General features: G+C 30.6%; 1 long non-coding RNA gene across 2 annotated transcripts; it reads right to left on the bottom strand.

Moving 5' to 3' along the window:
• Positions 1 to 5020: 5020 nt before the first annotated feature.
• Positions 5021 to 7676, bottom strand: LOC128988141 (uncharacterized). 2 transcript variants are annotated; one of them, XR_008490335.1, is made up of 5 exons: positions 7654 to 7676; positions 7217 to 7290; positions 6798 to 6986; positions 6146 to 6199; positions 5021 to 5209 (listed from the first exon to the last, which is right to left on the bottom strand). It is a non-coding gene; the product is annotated as an uncharacterized LOC128988141 (long non-coding RNA). The 2 variants fall into 2 exon arrangements; XR_008490334.1 differs by having other exon boundaries at positions 7618 to 7673.
• Between the last annotated feature and the right edge of the window lie 1410 nt (positions 7677 to 9086).

Here is a 9086-nt window from a genome sequence, read left to right as displayed (position 1 = left end):
CATTGAATTAGTTTCCGATTTAACTTCAGATGCCTTTTTGAGCGCTTTCAAAAGATTTGTTGGTCGAAGAGGATTTCCTAACGACATGTATTCTGACAACGCAACCAATTTTAAAGGTGCCTATAACCAACTACACCGTGAAATTGTCAAGTCCGATTCAATTTCGAGATTTTCTCAAGAACGAAGTATCAACTGGCACTTCATTCCTCCATCATCACCACACTTTGGTGGATTGTGGGAGTCAGCAATTAAATCTATGAAGATTCACCTAACTCGAGTAATGGGCGATCAAGTGTTAAACTTCGAAGAACTTTCCACTTTACTGGTTGAAATCGAAGCTTGCCTTAATTCAAGACCATTATCCCCTATGTCTAATGACCCAAGAGACTTAAATGTTATTACACCTGGACATTTTCTTATTTTTGCTCCTTTAACTTCAGTTCCTAACCGAGATTTGACTGGTGATAAAATTAATCACGTAAAAAGATGGACACTTGTAACACAAATGAATCAACATTTCTGGAAGAGGTGGTCTCTAGAATATTTAAATAACTTACAACAAAGAAGCAAATGGACGGAGGTAACAAAGAATTTAAAGGTCGGAGATCTAGTCATCATCAAGGAAGAAAATATTCCTCTATGTAAGTGGCACACTGCCAGATTAGAAGAAGTACATCCAGGAACTGATGGAATAGTACGTGTGGTCACCTTAAAAACGACAAGTGGAATAATCAAACGATCCATCTCAAAACTGATTGTCATTCCAACGGACTGATCTTGAGATACAGGGTATCTCAAGGGGCGGAGTATGGTTAGACTTTACCATAATTTCTTTATTTAAGTCATATGTTTTCTAATTATTAAAATGTTAGTGTTTACTTTCAAAAATGTAAATAAATATTGAGTTGAGTGAGTAAATGAATGAGAAAACCATGTCCACTTTTCTGAGTAAATATCTATAATTTCTTTATTATTAATTAGTTCTACTAGAATTTTACATTTTAACACATATAAAACGTAATTGGTGATATGAAGATCTCAGTTTAAGCTATAAAGTACAGAAAGGTATTATTTATACAGGGTGTCCAGAAAAAACGTTTCAGGACTTTGGGAAATCAATCCTCATACTAAAAGGAAGAAAAAAGTTTATGTGAAGGTATGTCCGAAAATGCATATTTACCCAGTTATCTGCCATTTTGTTTTTTATACAAACATATTTTTATCTGTGAAGTTTTTCGTTCGATGATTATGAAATTTGGTAACCATATTACCATACACAAGACCTATTATAGAAAAAATAATAAAGTTGTTCCGATTGTAAATTTCAAAATGGCGGCCGTTTGAATTTTTATAACTTAAATAACTCAAAAACGGCTGATTCTATGAAAAAATTTCAAGAATACTTTTTTGAATACAAATGATACCAAGATTTAAAAGATCGGACAAAAGATAACTGAAATATAAAGTTTTTTGTGTAAAAATAAGGCAAAGTTAGTCGGGGAACCCTTAATTTTGCCTGGCCTTACAGCTAAAAAACGTTATATTTAAGTTAGTCGTAGTCCAATCTGTTTGATCTTGGTATCGTTTGATAGGAAATTAAAAATTCTAAAAAAACAGTGTTTTGACATTATTTCATAGAATTGGCCATTTTTGAGTTATTTAAGTTATACAAATTCAAATGGCCACCATTTTGAAATTTACAATCGGAACAACTTCATTATTTTTTCTGCAATAGGTCTTGTGTTAACATGGTTACCAAATTTCATAATCATCGAAAGAAAAACTTCACAGAGAAAAATACTTTTGTATAGAAAACGAAATGGTGGAAAACTGGGTAAATATGCTTTTTCGGACATACCTTCACATACACTTTTTTCTTTCTTTTAGTATGAGGATTGATTTCCCAAAGTCCTGAAACGTTTTTTATGGACACCCTGTATGAGGCCTTCCTGGCGTGGACTTTTTAACTCTTTAAAAAGAGCACATAATGCTAGTAAAATTATAAAATGCGAAAAAGTAAACTACCAGTAAGCTTATACCGGCTTTTATGTGTCCATGGGATTCCACAACTTAAATTAAACGTTTATTAGCAGAAGTAAAAAAAAAACATATTATTGCAGCTTCACAAAGAATATAAAAAATTATCCTTTTTAAACATCCAATAGTAAACATATTCAAGATTTACTCTTTAAAATATCTTTCTTACTACTAGGCCATTATAATTTTTTACAGCAATTGTATTTTTTACTAATATTATAGGAATGAATTATGCTGGTTTCTTAACCACCATATTTGGTGCAGTTACTCAATGTACACCAAATGTATTTCTTAACACAACAGGCCTTTGACAAAGACAGATGTGAGTTTAATGTCCATGTGATGTCAACGGGCTTTGAGGTGCTGAACATAACCTCACTTGATTAATGATATAAGTTTACTGTAATGTCCTTGGAGGTTACTAAGAAAAAGACAGTTTTAAGTGAAAGTTGTTAAAGTGATGAGTTTTAAAAGAAGTTTTAAGTGTTATAAGACGTATCTTTATTTACTTTCCGAAAATTTAATAACACGAACAATGCTTATCAAGAAGTTATTTAGGTTACTAAGATAATGATTTATATCTGGCGCTAAGGTTTTTTTACATCCTCAAATAACAATATTGTAATGTAAGTTTAAATTAATCACGAAATATGGATTAAAATGCTTGTAACCCCAAGACAAGGTATCGCAAATACATGTTACGTTTTAAATAAGTGACATATTTTATATCTTAACACCTACTTGTTTTTCATGTGCATATAGGAACTAATACAGTCGTGACAAAATCATAATTTCAGGAGCCATTTAAAGTTTTGTTATTTAAAATATTGTAATTACAAACAAACAAAATATTAGGTTTTTAAGGGTTAATGGTATTATAAGGACAACAAATACCCATATTCTTTAATTTTAGAAAATTCATAAACAATAGTTTTACTCCATCTTTCAAAGACCCACATACTTTTACCACACCTGACAGAGATAAGATCCTGTAGTGACGAGGTAACGTAATACATATCAAAATCAAACTAAACGTTCCATTGAAAAACACAGCTACTCTATCACTAGGGAATTTCCCTACTCACTGAGACTACTGTAACACTCAGTATTGCAACAGTCAAACCATAACTCGTTGTTTTGTTGTACAAGGGTCGCAATCTTGTCCATGTAACCCTGCTTTGCCGAACTGTCCACAAGATACACGGCACAATCTTACTTGTCGAAGACAAACTGAGATTCATTGTAGCGATTTGTTTCTACACCACGTCCACTTGTCTTGTTTCCTAGATGTTGCTTTAAGTCTATAGACGATACGTCATTACTATAAAACGGTTCTTAAAATAATTCAGCTTAGGTTTATACAAAATTATAATAAGGGTAATGTTATGTATTATTCTTTGTTTGCAACACTAGGGACTTTTCTGTAAGTAAGTAAATTCGATTCAGAAACATTTTTGTTGTAAAGAAACCTCGCCAACAATCCAACAGCTGTTATCGTGCTGGCAAGTCAATTCACAGGTCGACAAATCTTTGATGGTTCAAAACTAGAACAAGCGGTCTTCATCATCAGGTTTTTAATTTATGGTTCCGGCTGATAAAATTTTTGTTCTTAGCCAGTATACAACCTGCATAAAACATCTCAATCCATTCTATAATTTGATCCTTTACTCATATATATTTTATGAAGATGCTAATCCGCGTTATAATATCAAAAATGTTTTTTTTTTCATCCTCGGTACGATACAAATAAATATACCATCTGAAAGAGAAACGATAGTAAACTCTTGAAAACAACAGACTGTATGTGTTGCACGAAGTTATGTTTAAGGTTTGATTTTATTTAGATTTTAAATAGTTTGTGGGGCTATTGCATTGTTTTATCTTGTGAACGAATAAAGGATTATTTTATTAAATATTTAATTTAGAGATCTTACAAAACTGGACTGTATCTACACAACCACTTCATCCATCATTAAGCATAATTTTAAGCCCACTGACCGATTATATCCGTTAAATATAGAAACAACACTGCACCTCCAGATACAGTTTCTTTTTTTATATTGGCGTAATATTTCAATATCTGGCAACAATTATCCCCCAAGATTTTACTGTTGACTTAAATATCATTTTGTTAACGAGACACGTCGTTTACTAACATATTTCACGAGAGAAATTGTGCTTTGATAGACTACTTTGTATTTTTGAGTGACACCTCTCTGACCTTAAGTAAAATTGTAAAGATATGGTTGTTTTTGCTGTGAATGGACTTGAACTAATATACGTTAATACAGGGAACATTATTGTCGAGTGATACAATATAAACAGCTCATACACAATAAAAACAGTAAAAAGCCATTTTCATTTTAAAATAGTATCTATATAAAAAGTTTGCTATTTAAAGTTTTATATCGAATAATATACACCTAGAAATTGTGGTAAAGTTTCTTTATTTATATTTATATCGATTAACCGAAATAAATATAATCTTTCACAAATATTAAGATTGGAAACTATTTGAAATTTAAGTTCTAATTATAAATTAATTGTAATAATGGTTTAAGTAAGTTATTGAGTAAAATTCAATCTCAATACGTAGTGTGCAGCAAAGCCTAATGTGTCTTTAATGTCTATTCAGGTCTTTGAAACTTTGGTCACATCTTTGCTGATCAATGAAGGTAATTTACTGATCAAAATGTGACGGGGAGTGATTAAATAGCTTACCACAGCAGTGATACATTCAGTATAAACTTTGATGTAGGCTAATACTGTAATACAATAGAATAACACCAAACTTTAATTTTACCAATTGTTTTGCATATTATAATTTTTTTGACTTTCAAGTCATTTTTTGGATATTTTATAGAAACCCATGTACAATTTTATATGTTGATAATCGTGTTTGTAAAATTGATAAAAGAGAGTAACCAATGCCAAACCAATCATAGTATAAAACACGTAAAGGAAAAATTATCTTAGTTACCTATATGACCCATTTTTTTATTCTTATAGTTTATAATAGTATTAGTTTATAATGACCATTTTTTGGTAATAGAAGATACAGAAATTTTTGAAATTATAACTAGTGTGATTGGCACCGAGGAAATCGCATATAAACTAGGTGCATCTTGTTGTGAAGATCGATAAATACGTCTGCACGGCATTTAGTAATAATCTGAAAAAGAATAATTCAAGTATAGATGTTTGTAAATTGTTTTAGACACATTGTTCCGCTAATAGACCCTACAATGTTAATAGGAAATAAAATACAAAAATATTAAACAAAATACATGTTTTTTTAACGGGGCTTTTTATTTAGCCCCGTTAAAGGTTTTTATTATTTAGTGGTTGACAATTGAGTAGGCCTACATTAACTCTAGGTTACCCTAAATTATTGTTTGTGGATCTGTTTTGAATTAATACTGTTTTTCTTTGTAACAAAATTACTTTTTCTGAAATTTACCGTAAAAAAACTATAGGTTCACTGATATCGTTTGAACTAAGGAACTTAGATATCACTTGGAAATTCGTACAACACTAACTGAGTCATAGAATATTGAACCATAATTTAGCCAATTATTATGATCTCAAAGTAGTAAAACTGAAAGATACAAACCACTTAATACAAGGTGAACACATAACATAGCTACCATTGGTATTTAAAAAACTATTAGATGTTGATAAAACATCGAATGGAGAGCTTGGACTAAATTGTTTACGTGTGCCATCAATGAATATGAATTAAACTTGTTCAAAAATGGATGAAATTTTCCAATATGGCATCCAACTTATGTTATTATAGAAACACTCGTACTTTATGATGGTTATAGAACGTAGATGTAATTTAAACAAATTTCAATTCTCTCCATAATTTATATAATTTTCTAATAATTTTCTCCATTTCCTATTTTCACAAAATATAGGCCTAAGATAGTTAGTTTCTGAGATACAACTGCTGGCACAGTTAAGTTCTTCCCCCCGTACAATAGAACTTCTTTTGTCAGGTTAAAGTGTATAGTTTGTTTCATGCAATTAGTATGCATTTGTGTTTGAATCCCTACAGCCTAGGTATATAAGTCCTTGATTAATTCAGTTACATTTATTTGCTTACCTCACCATATAAAATGCGATTGTAATCCAAAAAAATAATATCTCCGGCAACAACCTTAAACATAAGCAGCAGAATTATGAATTGCTTGAAACAAACCTTTTTATAGAGTATAGAGTGCAAGCTATTCTATAGAAATAATATTATATTGGTTAGCTACTGAATGAAGGAACTAGTAGGTTTTGGCAAGTAGCAAAAGCTTTGCATATAGAAATTGTATTCTACGTATGGGCAAAAATAATATGCCTTAATAAAAAATAAATAATAATGGTAAATAAATAATAATAATTAATGTGGAAGTAATATAAAAATAAATAATATAAAAATAATATGGACTAAGCTATTTATATTTTACTAAAGCAAACTCTTCATTACACTCCCTGTAGCAGTAAACCTAGGTACTTGTTACACATAATGTTATTAAAAAAACGGAAAATCTAATCGGGCAAACGGAAATTTGCTCAGTTATTATATCTAGGTTTGCTGTGGTGGGGGTATTTATTCTGATAGTTATGATAAAACAATAACAGAGAAATGCTTTCTATGTGATTTCTATAACATTAGAAAACATAACAAAAAACCATAAAACAATTTGCTTCTTGTATTTCTGGTTTTTTAACTCTAAGTATCATAAAAATCGTATTAGAATGTATACCTGTTTCATTGCTTTGGTTTCGAGTATATCTAAGTTATCTTCGAGTATATCTAAGTTATCTTTTTTATAGAAGTCACTGGCGTGCAGTTTTAAAAGAAATTCTTTTGCCTGTATAACCTCAGGATCGTGTAAATCAACAGGAAAACGTCCTCCAGATAGTCCCGTCTCCGTCGCTGCTTTGGACACTGCCTAAAGGAAATTAATAAAAATATCTATAGCCATATATCTCTACAATGTGATTTTGTGTACATTATGACTCTAAGTGGCAGTGATTAGCTATTAGAAATGCAGCCATTATAATTATGTTTTTATGTGTTTGAGGAAAGAAATAATAAGTTATACATAAATCCAATCCTTAAATGCAGCCAATTCGTTAGAAAAATTAATTAAAACAACAATATTTTACAAAAGAAATTTACCCCAAATGTGATCACAAAAAGAACAATCAATTGAGCCTCCATCTGTAAGGATTATCGAACTGGTCGTTGAACACCTGAAAAAATAAACTATTAAGTTTTAATCACTTATGGAGAGTTGAGTGAGAACCAAACGGAAACATCAACACAGGGGCATTCTGTAATGTCTGCTGATGGGTTTGAACCTTGTAAGAAAAGGTACTATTGTTGTCATCTTCCCCCTTGGGACAACAAAATCAAATGTGGAAAACAGGAAAACAGCATAATTATGTTCGTGACAACTAATCAACATAAAATATATTTAATTAGCACTGCCAAGTAAAATATATACCAAAATACTAAGAAAATAGGTTTTCCAATTCTAGTTTTGAGGGATTTGTATTAGAAAAAAACACCATACTTACCTAGAATTGCATCTAGTGTGAATATAGAAAACTTACTTGTTTTATACCCAGGCTCTCATTTTACTGCTGATTAATAGCCATAAATGAAATAAACCGTTGATAATTTAGGATTGTACACATAAAGATATTTCCATAATCAAATCCTTATCAATAAAAGAGCACGTTTTATTTCAAGTGTTTTAGTATGTCATTGTTCTTCATATCGCTTGAAATGTTTTCATAGTTTTTGTCGATAAACTAGTTAATCCGTATTGTTTTAGTTAAACGTGTTTCTGTGGATATCGACTTTAATCTCATATTTCCTCCAAGAGGTTTGGTAGATTAGTTGGCTTATTTAATAAAGCGAAATTTAATTTAATTTTGGACTATTTAAATTCGGAACCTTTTTCACTAATGGACCCTCATAGGCAATCATCATTAATCGAACTGTTGTTACAAAAAAAAATTATAATTGGCTATATAATGATTGGTTACGGAGTCGAAAACATATTATTTCCATATAATTATCGACCTTAATTAATATGTAATCAACATGATGGTGAGCTTTCTCTCTATATCGTAGCTTGAAGATATTTCTCAGTATTAGAAATTTAATCTCAATTCTAACTTATGTTTTCATGTTTTTATCCTCAAGATTTTTAGTTAACAAAATAACATTTTATCGTGAAGCTTAAAGTATTGTAAAATTTCTTTTGATTATGTTAAAATATTCTATTTAGTTTTAACAAGAGCTATTACGATGGCTTATAGTCTAGAGAGCTGTTCAATGGTGAAATAAGTTCACTCTGATCTTTGTAGTTTCTTTAACTGGTAAGCTGCAGGATTGTTTACTTTAAAATATTCCTTTACAAATGCTTGGGTGCGTCTTTTAACGATTTGTATAAAGGTTCATTAAAAGTCCTCACCCTTATGTGTATTTAATTTTACATTCCTGTGCATTCAATATTTCTTGTTACTGTAATTGGGATAGAGTTTTTTTTTTTTTTTTTTTTTTTTTACAAATGTTATCTATATAAATAAAATTAGAGTTTTGTCTGTACATTGCTCAGAATCATACAGTTTTTGGTTATTTTTACGTTTTATACATTAAAGAAGCCGAAACAAGTCTCATCTAAATTTCTGTCTGTCTGTCTTTCTGTAACACTCAAGACGGCATTTTACGCAATCTTCTCCAGGAAAACGAGAGTACCTGTCACGATCCAAGTCATTTTAATGTAATTCAACTGGATTGGCGAGAGTGTCTTTAGCCATTAAAATATGGCCTCACTACTCTGTAAATAAAATTACGGACGTTCAAAAATGCAAATTTGTGCAATTTTTGTCAAAGTTTTCGTCCAATTTTTATCACATAATCATCTATGAAATAACGAACAGCTGTTCGGATCATGATTATTTTTTCTAGCTGTCACTGATATGTTTACAAATGTTGTTTACAAATACCCCAACCATTTCTGATCACATTTTGAAGG

This window comes from Macrosteles quadrilineatus, unplaced genomic scaffold, assembly GCF_028750875.1.
Source record: "Macrosteles quadrilineatus isolate MER2022 unplaced genomic scaffold, UCM_ALF_1.0 Scaffold_2__2_contigs__length_208266976, whole genome shotgun sequence".
NCBI classification, from domain to species: Eukaryota; Metazoa; Arthropoda; class Insecta; order Hemiptera; family Cicadellidae; genus Macrosteles; species Macrosteles quadrilineatus.
The sequence above is the reverse complement of the archived record's forward strand: the minus strand, read 5'-3'. Positions and strand labels throughout refer to the sequence as shown.